This window comes from Pristiophorus japonicus, chromosome 18 (genome assembly GCF_044704955.1).
Source record: "Pristiophorus japonicus isolate sPriJap1 chromosome 18, sPriJap1.hap1, whole genome shotgun sequence".
Lineage (NCBI taxonomy): Eukaryota > Metazoa > Chordata > Chondrichthyes > Pristiophoridae > Pristiophorus > Pristiophorus japonicus.
Genome location: NC_091994.1, coordinates 4,847,330 through 4,865,918, shown reverse-complemented (window position 1 = coordinate 4,865,918; position 18,589 = coordinate 4,847,330). Strand labels below are relative to the sequence as shown.

General features: G+C 51.0%; 1 protein-coding gene across 1 annotated transcript in view; it reads right to left on the bottom strand.

Annotated features, from left to right (window-relative positions):
• The window catches only part of ssbp4 (single stranded DNA binding protein 4), a 109,748-nt gene that overhangs the window by 31,509 nt on the left and 59,650 nt on the right, over positions 1-18,589 (bottom strand). The gene's annotated exons all lie outside the window — the stretch shown is intronic.

Below are 18,589 nucleotides of genomic sequence, written 5' to 3'. Positions count from 1 at the left end.
CTCCCTCTATGGCAAGTATATCCTTCCCTAGGTAAGGAGACCAAAACTGTACACAATACTCCAGGTGTGGTCTCACCGGGGCCCTGTATAATTGCAGTAAGACGTCTTTACTCTTATACTCAAATCCTCCTGTAATAAAGGCCAACAGACCATTTGCTTTAATCACTTGCTGTACCCGCAGGTTAACTTTCAGTGATTGGTGTACAAGGACCCCCAGGTCCCTCTGAACACCAACATTTCCCAATCTCTCACCATTTAAAAAATACTCTGCTTTCCTATTTTTCCTACCAAAGTGGATAACTTCACATTTCTCCACATTATATTCCATTTGCCAAGTTCTTGCCCACTCACTGAGCCTGTCTTGTATCCCCTTGAAGCCTCTTTGCATCCTCCTCACAACTTACATTCATAGAAACATTGAAAATAGGTGCAGGAGTAGGCCATTCGGCCCTTCGAGCCTGCACCACAAATTTAATAAGATCATGGCTGATCATTCCCTCAGTACCCCTTTCCTGCTTTCTCTCCATACCCCTTGATCCCCTCAGCAGTAAGAGCCACATCTAACTCCCTCTTGAATATATCCAATGAACTGGCATCAACAACTCTCTGCGGTAGAGAATTCCACAGGTTAACAACTCTCTGAGTGAAGAAGTTTCTCCTCATCTCAGTCCTAAATGGCCTGCCCCTTATCCTTAGGTTGTGAATAGATGAGGCCTTGCGGTAACTCACTAGTTACAGTCTGCCCACCTGAAAATGACCCGTTTATTCCTACTCTCCGGCTTCTCTCCGTTAACCAATCCTCAATCCATGCTCGTATATTAGTCCCAATCCCATGAGCCCTAATTTTGTTTAATAACCTCTTGTGTAGCATCTTATCGAATGCCTTCTGAAAATCCAAATACACCACATCCACTGGTTCCCCCTTATCTATTCTGCTAGTTACAACCTCAAAAAACTCCAACAGATTCGTCAAACATGATTTCCCTTTCATAAATCCGTGTTGACTCTGCCCAATCCTATTATTATTTTTTAAGTGCCCTGTTACTACGTCCTTAATAATAGATTCTAACATTTTCCCTACACCAGGGTACAACAGGCACTGGGCTCCCCAGGGGTCAGTGCTCGAGATTAGAGAGATTCCACAATCTCACCAAACACCCACAGCAAAACAGAATGAATCACCCATTATATAGTGAGTTACAGGCTGGGATCTAATCGAGGGGGTTCGGGAGGGGGGGGGGGGCTTTATATATAGAATAACGGACACCCGGGAGTGAGGACAGTTGGTAAATTTGTGCGATCTGTGCACCTTTCCTGCTCTAAGCGAGAATCCGTGTCCCCTGACAATCTGGAATGTAATTTCAGGTCTGATTTTATCCGTGTGTTGACGCTGTACCCCAGTTGCAGTCCCCGGTGGGTTGGAGGGGGGAGGGTGAGGGGGCGAGGAGGTGGGGAGTGGGGTGAGGGTGTGAGGAGGGTGGGGAGTGGGTAGATGGGTGGGGGGTTGGGTGGGTATGTGGGTGGGGAGGGGTACGGTATGCAATGTGGTTTAGTGTCATGGTGAGGCAGGGCTGGGTGAAAGTGTTAAATGCACAACGCAGGTTCGCAGAAGGGAGAGAGAAAAATCCGTCTCCCACACTCCCATCCCCATTCACCCCGGGCAAGAGTCAGGGCTGATCACTCTCCCTCGCCCACCCCCAGGCTATCGATCACATCACTAGCTACCTCCTGCAACTCCCCAACCAATCAGGCAATGTTTTACTGAGACCCGGCCATGCATACTAATCAGGGCAGCATCAAACGTTGCAACAAGCCCAGCGTCGGGACAGAAATTGCCCGGGAATTGTGCAGTGAGGACCGGGGGGGGGGGGCAGGGCATGGGGGGCAGGGCATGGGGGGGCACTGCACTCCTGCCCTCTTCTCATTCGCTGAGATACTGGCTCCATCACCCGAGGAGCCATACCTCACACTCAATTCTAGACAGTGTTGGCTGAATATTCCACCATGATTGGCATCACCGAGCCACACACTCAGAAACGCACAGACACACACACACACGCACAGAAACGCACAGACACACACACACACGCACAGACACACACACACACGCACAGAAACGCACAGACACACACACACACGCACAGACACACACACGCACAGAAACGCACAGACACACACACACACGCACAGAAACGCACAGACACACACACACACGCACAGACACACACACACACGCACAGAAACGCACAGACACACACAGACACACACACACACGCACAGAAACGCAGAGACACACACACACACGCACAGAAACGCACAGAAACACACACACACGCACAGACACACACACACACGCACAGAAACGCACAGACACACACACACACGCACACACACACACACGCACAGAAACGCACAGACACACACACACACGCACAGACACACACACACACGCACAGAAACGCACAGAAACGCACAGACACACACACACACACAGAAACGCACAGACACACACACACACACACACAGAAACGCACAGACACACACACACGCACGGAAACGCACAGACACACACACACACGCACAGAAACGCACAGACACACACACACACGCACAGACACACACACACACAGAAACGCACAGAAACGCACAGACACACACACACACGCACAGAAATGCACAGACACACACACACACGCACAGAAACGCACACACACACACACACAGACACACACGCACAGAAACGCACAGACACACACAGACACGCACAGACACACACACACACGCACAGAAACGCACAGACACACACACACAGAAACGCACAGACACACACACACACACACAGAAACGCACAGACACATACACACACGCACAGAAACGCACAGACACACACACACACGCACAGAAACGCACAGACACACACACACACACGCACAGACACACACACACACGCACAGAAACGCACAGAAACGCACAGACACAGAAACGCACAGACACACACACACACGCACAGAAACGCACACACACACACACACGCACAGAAACGCACAGACACACACACACACGCACAGAAACGCACAGACACACACACACACGCACAGAAACGCACAGACACACACACACACACAGAAACGCACAGACACACACACACACACACAGAAACGCACAGACACACACACACACACACAGAAACGCAGAGACACACACACACACAGAAACGCACACGCACACACACAGAAACGCAGAGACACACACACACACAGAAACGCACAGACACACACACACTCAAACTCTCTAACACTGCGCTTCTCCTCACACTCTCTGCCCAATTTTGTCTCTGGCTACCGATCCCAGCTTTGCTTAAGTCCCCTGCCTTTCTCCCCCCCCTCCCCCCGTTTACTGTGTCTGAGTAGCGCTGTATAACTGCAGGTTACATTAAAAGAAAGACATAAAAATATGTCTGAATCTATTCCCCCTCCTCTGCAGCCACTTTGAATGAAACCAATTGGATTTAATCCTGATCTAATCCAACTCTCTCCTTCCAGTCTCAAAAATCAGCAACAAGGGGTTAAACAAAATAGATTAGATTTGCAAAAAAAAAAATCTGTCTGAGAGCAAAATTTTGAACCAGGGCAAAAACAGGGAGCAAAGCTCCTGATATGCTGTGTCTGTGTGTGTGACTGTGCCTGTGTGCCTGTGTGTCTGTGTGCGTGTGTCTGCGTGTGTCTGCGTGTGCCTGCGTGTGTCTGCGTGTGCATGTGTCTGCGTGTCTGTGTGTGTCTGACTCTTCCCCTCCCAGTCTCTGACACCGAACTCTCCACACTTCACTAACCAGTGCTGTATTCAAAATTATTAAAAATTAATCGGGACAGAGCACATCAGGAGCTGCTTCTGGAGTCTCGAGCAAAATCTATCCCTCAGTCAGGTGAACGAGCTCCACACAAGCAGTAACCATGGCAACCCCAGCTTGCTATGCCTCTCGAGTGCCCATTAAAACCCTTCACCCGTCACTCATCCGTGGCCCCGCGAGCCTGGTCTGTATCATTAGCTTACCGGAGCCCGCAGGTATTGAGAACCACAATCCAACTCACAGCTCACACTCGGCCAGTATCTTTTAAACAGGCAACGTTCCCTCCATCTAACCAGGGCTCCGAACTCTGAACTTAACAATTAGGAGCAGGAGTCGGCCATTCGGCCCCTTGAGCCTGCTCTGCCATTCATCATCATCATCATAGGCAGTCCCTCGAAATCGAGGAAAACTTGCTTCCACTCTAAAAATTAGTTCTTAGGTGACTGAACAGTCCAATACGGGCTCCACCATTCAATAAGATCATGGCTGATCTTCGATCTCAACTCCACTTTCCCGCCCGATCCCCATATCCCTTGATTCCCCTAGAGTCCAAAAATCTATCGATCTCAGCCTTGAATATATTCAGAGACTGAGCCTCCACAGCCCTCTGGGGCAGAGAATTCCAAAGATTCACCACCCTCTGAGTGAAGAAATTCCTCCTCATCTCAGTCCTAAATGGCCGACCCCTTATCCTGAGACTGTGACCCCTGGTTCTAGATTCCCCAGCCCAGGGGGGAAACACCCTCCCTGCATCTACCCTGTCAATCTGCTTAGTACTTTATTCATTCCCGGGATGTGGGCGTCGCTGGCAAGGCCGGCATTTATTGCCCATCCCTAATTGCCCCTTGAGAAGGTGGTGGTGAGCCGCCTTCTTGAACCGCTGCAGTCCGTGTGGTGAAGGTGCTCCCACAGTGCTGTTAGGGAGGGAGTTCCAGGATTGTGACCCAGCGACGATGAAGGAACGGCCGATATATTTCCAAGTCAGGATGGTGTGTGACTGGGAGGGGAACGTGGAGGTGGTGGTGTTCCCATGCACCTGCTGCCCTTGTCCTTCTAGGGGGTAGAGGTCGCGGGTTTGGGAGGTGCTGCCGAAGAAGCCTTGGCGAGTTGCTGCAGTGCATCTTGTAGATGGTGCACACTGCAGCCACGGTGCGCCGGTGGTGGAGGGAGTGAGTGTTGAAGGTGGTGGATGGGGGGCCGATCAAACGGCTGCTTTGTCCTGGATGGTGTTGAGCTTCTTGAATGTTGTTGGAGCTGCACTCATCCAGGCAAGTGGAGAGTATTCCATCACACTCCTGACTTGTGCCTTGTAGACGGTGGAAAGGCTTTGGGGAGTCAGGAGGTGAGACACTCGCCGCAGAATACCCAGCCTCTGACCTGCTCCAGTAGCAACAGCATTTCAGCAAAAAATTTAAATATAAATATGATGAATTGCCTCTGTTGGAATCTGTAATGGACACTTCCATTCCCAGGGACACTATCCCAACTCCCTGTTGCTCGGGTATGGTTCCATGGAAAATCGGACAGGGAGTGCCAGCAAGCTATCCAACCACAGCGTGCATCACCGCTGAGACTGAACCTGCCCTGGCCACCAACTGAATCATTAATAAATACAAACTGTTTTACTGGTCCAGAATTCTTTCAACTCATTAATCAAAGCATTTACTGTGTAACTGTACAGCCACTGTTTATTCAGGGTAAGGATTTGTAAGAGTGACTCACGAGTGTGATTTTACGTTCACGGATTAAATGAGAGAAACAGCCCATAACGCCACCCACTCACTGATTGACTGTGGGTTTCACTCAGTGGATCACACTCTCTCTCGTCTCTGAGTCACAAGGTCGTGATTCAAGTCCCACTCCACAGACAAGCACAGAATCCACATTAACAACTGAGGGAGCGCCGCACTGTCAGAGGGCCAGTACTGACGCCGCACTGTCGGAGGGGCAGTACTGAGGGAGCGCCGCACTGTCGGAGGGGCAGTACTGAGGGAGTGCCGCACTGTCAGAGGGGCAGTACTGACACCGCACTGTCGGAGGGGCAGTACTGAGGGAGCGCCGCACTGTCGGAGGGGCAGTACTGAGGGAGCGCCGCACTGTTGGAGGGGCAGTACTGAGGGAGCGCCGCACTGTCGGAGGGGCAGTACTGAGGGAGTGCCGCACTGTCAGAGGGGCAGTACTGAGGGAGTGCCGCACTGTCGGAGGGGCAGTACTGACACCGCACTGTCGGAGGGGCAGTACTGAGGGAGCGCCGCACTGTCGGAGGGACAGTACTGAGGGAGTGCCGCACTGTCGGAGGGGCAGTACTGAGGGAGCGCCGCACTGTCGCAGGGGCAGTACTGAGGGAGTGCTGCACTGTCGGAGGGGCAGTACTGAGGGAGTGCCGCACTGTCGGAGGGGCAGTACTGAGGGAGCGCCGCACTGTCGCAGGGGCAGTACTGAGGGAGTGCTGCACTGTCGGAGGGGCAGTACTGAGGGAGTGCCGCACTGTCGGAGGGGGAGGGTGGGTGATGTACAGGAGTATGAGGGATGAGGCGCAATGTTTGGGCCACAGACCCCGCTCTCCGACAGCTGCAGCAACAATCGGGGAAATTAATTACTGCGAAACAAACCTGTCGGGGAAGCTGGCAACTCCGAACAACAGGCCTGGCGCTGGGCACACTGCCCGCTGACGGTGAGTGGCAAACTGCGGTCTTAACCCTTGCATGCCTGGTCAACCGATAGCAGCTCAAACTCCTCAGAGTCTCAACACCAGGGCCACAGTCTCAGCATCACGTTCAGCCCGACAAACCATCACTCAAATTATCGCCAGTGACAGACCTGTACCCACCAGTACTGTACCCCAGTGTTATACAGTGACAGACCTGTACCCACCAGCACTGTACCCTAGTGTTATACAGTGACAGACCTGTACCCACCAGTACTGTACCCCAGTGTTATACAGTGACAGACCTGTACCCACCAGTACTGTACCCCAGTGTTATACAGTGACAGACCTGTACCCACCAGTACTGTACCCCAGTGTTATACAGTGACAGACCTGTACCCACCAGTACTGTACCCCAGTGTTATACAGTGACAGACCTGTACCCACCAGTACTGTACCCCAGTGTTATACAGTGACAGACCTGTACCCACCAGCACTGTACCCCAGTGTTATACAGTGACAGACCTGTACCCACCAGTACTGTACCCCAGTGTTATACAGTGACAGACCTGTACCCACCAGTACTGTACCCCAGTGTTATACAGTGACAGACCTGTACCCACCAGTACTGTACCCCAGTGTTATACAGTGACAGACTTGTACCCACCAGTACTGTACCCCAGTGTTATACAGTGACAGACTTGTACCCACCAGTACTGTACCCCAGTGTTATACAGTGACAGACTTGTACCCACCAGTACTGTACCCCAGTGTTATACAGTGACAGACTTGTACCCACCAGTACTGTACCCCAGTGTTATACAGTTTGGAAGGATACAATCTATAACCGTACTGCTGAGTGTTTTTCATGTTTGATCTGTGAACCCTTCACACATCCGCCATAACCCTTTGCTGCAATAAAGCCCCTCACTAGCCCATTGATTCCAATAATGGTCCAGTGGACCCAACAGGGGTCACCCACCCCCGTACACCGATCGGTCCCCCACCCACTCGTGCAATGATTGGTTCACCCCCCCCCCCCATACAGTGATTGTATGGGGTGGGGGGGTGGTGAACCAGTGATTGGTTTACCCCCCCCTCCCCGTACAGTGATTGGTTCCCCCCCGTACAGTGATTGGTTCCCCCCCATTGTACAGTGATTGGTTCACCTCCTGTACAGTGATTGGTTCCCCCCCTGTACAGTGATTGGTTCACCTCCCCCATACAGTGGTTGGTTCACCTCCCCCATACAGTGGTTGGTTCCCCCCCCGTACAGTGATTGGTTCCCCCCCCCGTACAGTGATTGGTTCCCCCCCTGTACAGTGATTGGTTCCCCCCCTGTACAGTGATTGGTTCACCTCCCCCATACAGTGGTTGGTTCACCCCCCCCGTACAGTGATCGGTTCACCCCCTGTACAGCGATTGGTTCATCACCCCACCACCCCCTCCCCGTACAGTGATTGGTTCCCCCCCCCCCCGTACAGTGATTGGTTCACCTCCCCCATACAGTGATTGGTTCCCCCCCTGTACAGTGATTGGTTCATCCCCCCACCACCCCCTCCCCGTACAGTGATTGGTTCCCCCCCCCGTACAGTGATTGGTTCACCCCCCCCGTACAGTGATTGGTTCACCCCCCCCGTACAGTGATTGGTTCCCTCCCTGTACAGTGATTGGTTCACCCCCCCCCGTACAGTGATTGGTTCACCTCCCCCATACAGTGATTGGTTCATCCCCCCACCACCCTCTCCCTGTACAGTTATTGGTTCACCCCCCCCCCCCCCCCGTACAGTGATTGGTTCCCTCCCTGTACAGTGATTGGTTCACCTCCCCCATACAGTGATTGGTTCCCCCCCTGTACAGTGATTGGTTCATCCCCCCCCCCACCCCCTCCCTGTACAGTGATTGGTTCACAGGGAGGCTACTTCGAACAGAGCAGCGTTGATGACCAGGAGGCTATTAAGGAGGTTAAATCCCATTCGGTAAAAAACTGGGGGCACAATCCCCAAAACTTCTCCAAATGATAATCAGTCACGTCCCTCCCGGGACTCAATCTGAAACGGGAAACACGGGGATCAGAGAAAGTGCCAACCAGCCAAAGGCTGTTGGAAGCTTGACTTTCAGACAATTCAATTTACACTGATCAATCAATGTACACTGACCGAGTCTAACTCGGGTCAGGTCGTCCATTAACCATGCATGCCAGTGAGGGACAGTCAGGCAGCACAGGCCTGTCTCTGACACGAACAAGTGTGCAACTAATTGGCCTCAATTAATGGTGTTAATTGCAAACATTCACACAGAAAATATTTGTCAGCGGTGCAGTTCTGGGAACGGCAGGGAAAAGAGCGGATGTTCGGTCAGCTGGTGAGAAGGTGAATACATCACCAGCGCCACCACGCACTGCACCAACTCCTTGCGCAACATAATCAGAGAAATTTACAGCACGGAAGGAGGCCATTTCGGCCCATCGTGTCCGTGCCGACTGACAAAGAGTTATCCGGCCTAATCCCACTTTCCAGCTCTTGGTCCGTAGCCCTGCAGGTTACGGCACTTCAGGTGCACATCCAAGTACTTTTTAAATGTGGTGAGGGTTTCTGCCTCTACCACCCTTTCAGGCCGTGAGTTCCAGGCCCCCACCACCCTCTGGGTGAAGACATTTCTCCTCAAATCCCCTCGAAACCTTCTACCAAGGGAAATGGGTCCTTCCTATCTACTCTATCTAGGCCCCTCATAATTTTATACACCTCAATAAGGAACCAATAAGGGAATTAAGGGTTATGGGGATCGGGCGGGTAAGTGGAGCTGAGTCCACGGCCAGATCAGCCATAATCTTGTTGAATGGAGGAGCAGGCTCGAGGGGCTAGATGGCCTACTCCTGTTCCTAATTCTTATGTTCTTATGTTCTCCCCTCAGCCCCCTGTGTTTCAAAGACAACAACCCCAGCCTATCCAATCTTTCCTCATAGCTAAAATTCTCCAGTCCTGGCAACATTCTCATAAATCTCCTCTGTACCCTCTCCAGTGCAATCACATCTTTCCTGTAATGTGGTGACCAGAACTGCACGCAGTACTCCAGCTGTGGTCTAACTAGTGTTTTATACAATTCAAGCATAAGTTCCCGGCTAATAAAGGAAAGCATTCCGTATGCCTTTTTAACTACCTTATCACCTGTCCCATGACCTTTAAGAATCTGTGGACATGCACTCCAAGGTCCCTCTGTTCCTCCACACCCCTCAGTATCCTCCTATTTATTGGCTATTCCCTTGCCTTGTTGCCCCTCCCCAAGTGCATTACCTGACACTTCTCCGGATTGTGTTCATCGTGCTCATTATACACAATGCTACAGCATCTTTTCACCACGTCAGGGAAAGTGTTTTAGAGCCAATGAAGTGCTTTTTTGAAGTGAAGTTGTAATGTGGAAACGTGGCAGCCAATTTGCGCACAGCAGGATCCCACAAACAGCAGTGACCAGATCATCTGTTTTTGTGATGTTGATTGATGGATAAATATTGAACCAGGACACCGGGAATAACTTCTTCAAATAGTTGCGTCAAATTGTTTACATCCACCTAAGAGGGCAGATGGAGTCTTGCTTTAACGGCTCAACAACAACAACCTGTATTTATATAGCGCCTTTAACATAGTGAAATGTCCCAAGGCGCTTCACAGGAGGATTATGGGATAAAAACATGCGACACCGAGCCACATAAGTAGAAATTAGCGTAGGTGACCAAAAGCTTGGTCAAAGAGGTAGCTTTTAAGGAGGAGGAAAGACAGGTAGAGAGGCGGAGAGGTTTAGGGAGGGAGATCCAGAGCTTGGGGCCCAGGCAACAGAAGGCACGGCCACCGATGGTTGAGCGATTATAATCAGGGATGCTCAAGAGTGCAGAATTAAAGGTGCGCAGATACCTCGGGGGAGTTATAAGAACATAAGAAATAGGAGCAGGAGTCGGCCATTCGGCCCTTCGAGCCTGCCCCGCCATTCAATAAGATCATGGCTGATCTTCCACCTCAACTCCACTTTCCTGCACTAACCCCATATCCCTTGATTCCCTTAGTATGCAAAAACCTATCGATCTCTGTCCTGAATATACTAGTCGACTGAGCCTCCACAGCCCTCTGGGGCAGAGAATTCCAAAGATTCACCAGCCTCTGAGTGAATCTCAGAGCTCAGCAGAGGAGGACAAAGGGTTTGATTAGGGCAAGGAAAATGGAGTATGAGAAGAAGCTTGCAGGGAACATTAAGACGGATTGCAAAAGTTTCTATAGATATGTAAAGAGAAAAAGGTTAGTAAAGACAAACGTAGGTCCCCTGCAGTCAGAATCAGGGGAAGTCATAACGGGGAACAAAGAAATGGCGGACCAATTGAACAAGTACTTTGCTTCGGTATTCACGAAGGAGGACACGAACAACCTTCCGGTTATAAAAGGGGTCGGGGGGTCTAGTAAGGAGGAGGAACTGAGGGAAATCCTTATTAGCCGGGAAATTGTGTTGGGGAAATTGATGGGATTGAAGGCCGATAAATCCCCAGGGCCTGATGGACTGCATCCCAGAGTACTTAAGGAGGTGGCCTTGGAAATAGTGGATGCGTTGACAGTCATTTTCCAACATTCCATTGACTCTGGATCAGTTCCTATGGAGTGGAGGGTAGCCAATGTAACCCCACTTTTTAAAAAAGGAGGGAGAGAGAAAACAGGGAATTATAGACCGGTCAGCCTGACATCGGTAGTGGGTAAAATGATGGAATCAATTATTAAGGATGTCATAGCAGTGCATTTGGAAAGAGGTGACATGATAGGTCCAAGTCAGCATGGATTTGTGAAAGGGAAATCATGCTTGACAAATCTTCTGGAATTTTTTGAGGATGTTTCCAGTAGAGTGGATAAGGGAGAACCAGTTGATGTGGTATATTTGGACTTTCAGAAGGCGTTCGACAAGGTCCCACACAAGAGATTGATGTGCAAAGTTAGAGCACATGGGATTGGGGGTAGTGTACTGACATGGATTGAGAACTGGTTGTCAGACAGGAAGCAAAGAGTAGGAGTAAATGGGTACTTTTCAGAATGGCAGGCAGTGACTAGTGGGGTACCGCAAGGTTCTGTGCTGGGGCCCCAGCTGTTTACACTGTACATTAATGATTTAGATGAGGGGATTAAATGTAGTATCTCCAAATTTGCGGATGACACTAAGTTGGGTGGCAGTGTGAGCTGTGAGGAGGATGCTATGAGGCTGCAGAGTGACTTGGATAGGTTAGGTGAGTGGGCAAATGCATGGCAGATGAAGTATAATGTGGATAAATGTGAGGTTATCCACTTTGGTGGTAAAAACAAAGAGACAGACTATTATCTGAATGGGACAGATTAGGAAAAGGGGAGGTGCAAAGAGACCTGGGTGTCATGGTACATCAGTCATTGAAGGTTGGCATGCAGGTGCAGCAGGCGGTTAAGAAAGCAAATGGCATGTTGGCCTTCATAGCGAGGGGATTTGAGTACAGGGGCAGGGAGGTGTTGCTACAGTTGTACAGGGCATTGGTGAGGCCACACCTGGAGTATTGTGTACAGTTTTGGTCTCCTAACCTGAGGAAGGACATTCTTGCTATTGAGGGAGTGCAGCGAAGGTTCACCAGACTGATTCCCGGGATGGCGGGACTGACCTATCAAGAAAGACTGGATCAACTGGGCTTGTATTCACTGGAGTTCAGAAGAATGAGAGGGGACCTCATAGAAACATTTAAAATTCTGACGGGGTTAGACAGGTTAGATGCAGGAAGAATGTTCCCAATGTTGGGGAAGTCCAGAACCAGGGGTCACAGTCTAAGGATAAGGGGTAAGCCATTTAAGACCAAGATGCGGAGGAACTTCTTCACCCAGAGAGTGGTGAACCTGTGGAATTCTCTACCACAGAAAGTTGTTGAGGCCAATTCACTAAATATATTCAAAAAGGAGTTAGATGAGGTCCTTACTACTAGGGGGATCAAAGGTTATGGCGAGAAAGCAGGAATGGGGTACTGAAGTTGAATGTTCAGCCATGAACTCATTGAATGGCGGTGCAGGCTAGAAGGGCTGAATGGCCTACTCCTGCACCTATTTTCTATGTTTCTATGTTTCTAAGACATTCCTCCTCATCTCAGTCCTAAATGGCCGAGCCCTTATCCTGAGACTGTGACCCCTGGTTCTAGACTCCCCAGCCCGGGGGAAACATCCTCCCTGCATCTACCCTGTCGAGCCCTGTAAGAATGTTGTATGTTTCAATGAGATCACCTCTCATTCTTCTAAACTCTAGAGAATATCGGCCTACTCTACTCACTCTCTCCTCATAGGGCAATCCCCCCATCCCAGGAATCAGTCTGGTGAACCTTCGTTGCACTCCCTCTATGGCAAGTAAATCCTTCCTTAGGTAAGGAGACCCAAACTGTGCACAATACTCCAGGTGTGGTCTCACCAGGGCCCTGTATAATTGCAGTAAGACGTCTTTACTCTTATACTCAAATCCTCCTGTAATAAAGGCCAACAGACCATTTGCTTTAATCACTTGCTGCACCTGCAGGTTAACTTTCAGTGATTGGTGTACAAGGACCCCCAGGTCCCTCTGAACACCAACATTTCCCAATCTCTCACCATTTAAAAAATACTCTGCTTTCCTATTTTTCTTACTGAAGTGGATAACGTCACATTTCTCCACATTATATTCCATTTGCCATGTTCTTGCCCACTCACTGAGTCTGTCTATATCCCCTTGAAGCCTCTTTGCAACCTCCTCACAACTTACAATCCCACCGAGCTTTGTATCATCAGCAAACTTGGATATATTACATTTGGTCCCCTCATCCACATCATTGATACAGATTGTGAATAGCTGGGGCCCAGCACTGATCCTTATGGTACCCCAATAGTTACAGCCTGACAACCCGAATATGACCCGGTTATTCCTACTCTCCGGTTTCTGTCCGTTAACCAATCCTCAATCCATGCTCGTATATTACCCCCAATCCCATGAGCCCTAATTTTGTTCAATAACCTCTTGTGTGGCACCTTATTGAATGCCTTCTGAAAATCCCAATACACCACATCCACTGGTTCCACCTTAACTATTCTGCTAGTTACAACCTCAAAAAAATCCAACAGACTTGTCAAACGTGATTTCCCTTTCATAAATCCGTGTTAACTCTGCCCAATCTTATTATTTTCTAATTGCCCGTACCCCACTGAGAGTCAGTGTGTGTGGGACCCGTACCCCAGTGAGTCAGTGTGTGTGGGACCCGTACCCCAGTGAGAGTCAGTGTGTGTGGGACCCGTACCCCAGTGAGAGTCAGTGTGTGTGGGACCCGTACCCCAGTGAGGGTCAGTGTGTGTGGGACCCGTACCCCAGTGAGAGTCAGTGTGTGTGGGACCCGTACCCCAGTGAGGGTCAGTGTGTGTGGGACCCGTACCCCAGTGAGAGTCAGTGTGTGTGGGACCCGTACCCCAGTGAGAGTCAGTGTGTGTGGGACCCGTACCCCAGTGAGGGTCAGTGTGTGTGGGACCCGTACCCCAGTGAGTCAGTGTGTGTGGGACCCGTACCCCAGTGAGAGTCAGTGTGTGGGACCCGTACCCCAGTGAGGGTCAGTGTGTGTGGGACCCATACCCCAATGAGAGTCAGTGTGTGTGGGACCCGTACCCCAGTGAGGGTCAGTGTGTGTGGGACCCGTACCCCAGTGAGAGTCAGTGTGTGTGGGACCCATACCCCAATGAGAGTCAGTGTGTGTGGGACCCGTACCCCAGTGAGGGTCAGTGTGTGTGGGACCCATACCCCAGTGAGAGTCAGTGTGTGGGACCCGTACCCCAGTGAGAGTCGGTGTGTGTGGGACCCGTACCCCGGTGAAATGGAGAAATAAGACAATATAAATGCTCTTTATTTACATTTGCGTAAAGTTATGTGTTAATTCTGCGGGACAGCTTCCCCTGGGTGCGACAATTCGGGATGCTGTAAGCTGCGCGGTGTGGGGAGTGTTAATGCAGCCACTCAGGAAGCTGCTGTATCTGCGGTCCGTCCATCCATTCTCTCTACCTCCCCCCTTTCCTCCTGTCTTTTCTGTTTTTTCTCCCTCTCCCGCTCCCTGCTCCTGTTTAACACAATTAATCACCATGCGCTGGGGAGCTGTGAATGGCGCCGTGCCATTGGCTGCTTTAAAGCTGTATCTCCTCCCCCGCCGCTCCCCAGGGACCGAGACTGAGAAGCAGCGCCCGCGGGGGATGGGCACGGCTGCACCGCCACAGGCATCCTCCAGGTCCTAGTGCCCGGCACACACACTGACTCTCACTGGGGTACGGGTCCCACACACACTGACTCTCACTGGGGTACGGGTCCCACACACACTGACTCTCACTGGGGTACGGGTCCCACACACACTGACCCTCACTGAGGTACGTGTCCCACACACACCGACTCTCACTGGGGTACGGGTCCCACACACACTGACTCTCACTGGGGTACGGGTCCCACACACACTGACTCTCACTGGGGTACAGGTCCCACACACACTGACTCTCACTGAGGTATGGGTCCCACACACACTGACTCTCATTGGGGTACGGGTCCCACACACACTGACTCTCACGGGATACGGGTCCCACACACACCGACTCTCACTGGGGTACGGGTCCCACACACACTGACTCTCACTGGGGTACGGGTCCCACACACACTGACTCTCACTGGGGTACAGGTCCCACACACACTGACTCTTACTGGGGTACGGGTCCCACACACACTGACTCTCACTGGGGTACAGGTCCCACACACACTGACTCTCACTGGGGTACGGGTCCCACACACACTGACCCTCACTGGGGTACAGTCCCACACACACTGACTCTCACTGGGGTACAGTCCCACACACACTGACTCTCACTGGGTTACAGTCCCACACACACTGACTCTCACTGGGGTACGGGTCCCACACACACTGACTCTCACTGGGGTATGGGTCCCACACACACTGACTCTCACTGGGGTACGGGTCCCACACACACTGACCCTCACTGGGGTACGGGTCCCACACACACTGACCCTCACTGGGGTACAGTCCCACACACACTGACTCTCACTGGGGTACGGGTCCCACACACACTGACTCTCACTGGGGTATGGGTCCCACACACACTGACTCGCACTGGGGTACAGTCCCACACACACTGACTCTCACTGGGTTACAGTCCCACACACACTGACTCTCACTGGGGTACAGGTCCCACACACACTGACTCTCACTGGGGTACGGGTCCCACACACACTGACCCTCACTGGGGTACGGGTCCCACACACACTGACTCTCACTGGGGTATGGGTCCCACACACACTGACTCTCACTGGGGTACGGGTCCCACACACACTGACTCTCACTGGGGTACAGGTCCCACACACACTGACTCTCACTGGGGTACGGGTCCCACACACACTGACTCTCACTGGGGTACAGGTCCCACACACACTGACTCTCACTGGGGTACGGGTCCCACACACACTGACCCTCACTGGGGTACAGGTCCCACACACACTGACTCTCACTGGGGTACGGGTCCCACACACACTGACCCTCACTGGGGTACGGGTCCCACACACACTGACCCTCACTGGGGTACAGTCCCACACACACTGACTCTCACTGGGGTACGGGTCCCACACACACTGACTCTCACTGGGGTATGGGTCCCACACACACTGACTCGCACTGGGGTACAGTCCCACACACACTGACTCTCACTGGGTTACAGTCCCACACACACTGACTCTCACTGGGGTACAGGTCCCACACACACTGACTCTCACTGGGGTACGGGTCCCACACACACTGACCCTCACTGGGGTATGGGTCCCACACACACTGACTCTCACTGGGGTACAGGTCCCACACACACTGACTCTCACTGGGGTACAGGTCCCACACACACTGACTCTCACTGGGGTACGGGTTCTATCCTATCTCGGCGGATGGTGTTTGTCTCAGTGATCAGACATGAAATTGTTTTTTTACCCTTTCTGAGGACAGTTCAGTCTCACAAGGTACGGGAAACCCCTGGCTGGACCTGCGGGCATCCGAGACAAATTTACAAACTCACTTCCCATCTTCTTAATAAAGATAGGACAAAATGGCTGCCTAGCAACAAACAAATGATTAAAATGACATAGATTAACTACAGTGAAGCTTGTCTGATGGCCGCACGTGGGCAGATCTGCCCAGGCTGACACCGAGTCACTTCACCATCCTGGGCCTGTGCAAAATGTTTCCACTTGTGGAGGGAGACCAGAACTAGGGGCCATCAATATCAGACAGTCACTAATAAATCCAATGGGGAATTCAGGAGAAACTTCTTTACCCAGAGAGCGGTGAGAATGTGGAACTCGCTGCCACAGGGAGGGGTTGAGGCGAATAGTATCGATGTATTTAAGGGGAAGCTGAATAAACACATGGGGGAGAAAGGAACAGAGGGATATGGTGATGGGGTGAGATGGAGGGGTGGGAGGGGGCTGGTGTGGAGCTTAAACCCCGGCACAGAGCGGTGGGGCCCAATGGCCTGTTTCTGGGCTGTATGTAAATCAGATGATCCCAGCACAAGTGTCAACTTGGCAGCACTCTCGCCTGTGAGTCCGAAGATCATAGGTTCAGAGACTTGAGCCCATACTCTAAGCTGACACTCTAAGGCCAGTACTGTGGGAGCGCCGCACTGTCGGAGGTGCCGTCTCTCGGATGAGATGTTAAACCGAGGCCCCGTCTGCTCTCTCAGGTGGACATAAAAGATCCCATGGCACTATTTCAAAGAAGAGCAGAGGAGTTATCCCCGGTGTCCTGGAGACAATATTTATCCCTTAATCAACATAACAAAAAAAAAAGATTATCTGGTCATTATCACATTGCTGTGTGTGGGAGCTTGCTGTGCGCAAATTGGCTGCCGCGTTTCCCACATTACTACAGTGACTACACTCCAAAAATACTGTATTGGCTGTAAAGCGCTTTGGGACGTCCGATGGTCGTGAAAGGCGCTATATAAATCCAAGTCTTTCTTTCTATTGCTTGTTGCACTGTCTGAGACTTGACCCGAGTCAACCAGGACTGACATATGAAGAAAGACTGGATCGACTAGGCTTATATTCACTGGAATTCAGAAAAATGAGAAGGGATCTCATAGAAACATGTAAAATTCTGACGGGACTGGACAGGTTAGATGCAGGAAGAATGTTCCCAATGTTGGGGAAGTCCAGAGCCAGGGGTCACAGTCTAAGGAAAGGGGTAAGCCATTTAGGACCGAGATGAGGAGAAACTTTTTCACTCAGAGAATTGTGAACCTGTGGAATTCTCTACCACAGAGAGTTGTTGATGCCAGTTCATTGGATATATTCAAGAGGGAGTTAGATATGGTCCTTACGGCTAAAGGGATCAAGGGGTATGGAGAGAAAGCAGTAAAGGGGTACTGAGGGAATGATCAGCCATGATCTTATTGAATGGTGGTGCAGGCTCGAAGGGCCGAGTGGCACCTATTTTCTATGTTCTAATGATCGGAGAAGCTGCTGTTATCACCTCCGCTCATTGAAAAATAGCCAATCGGACGAGGTACCATCAATCTAATAGGAGGAGGAGGAGACAGGTGGAAAAACATAAGCGGCTGGAAAGAATGGAATATTGTAATCTGCTCAAAAATCCTCAAACTGGGCACAATTCCTGTCAACGTTTGCCATTATAAATTCCAATGTCAACATTTCGAATGTAAACTCAGCACCCTGTAATTACACCCGTCCCCGGCAGTGGCAGCGCCCCCACTGGCAGCAGGCGCAATTACAGCGGGACCAGTTCACATTCGAAGTGTTGACATAAAAATTTATAATGGAGATGTAAAAATAAGGACAGACGGGTTGTTTTAAAATGAGACACACACTGGTTCAGTTATCCATCACATTTTAATCCAACTTCACCTGAAGACTATGCTTGGTTTTCACTCCCCGCGTGAAAAGCCAGCAGAGATCGATTCGTTTTTAATATTTCTAAACATCTGTAACACAAAAAACTTGCCCAAATAACCCAGGGGTGGCCGCGGGCGGATTCATCAGCCATCACTGCAGCT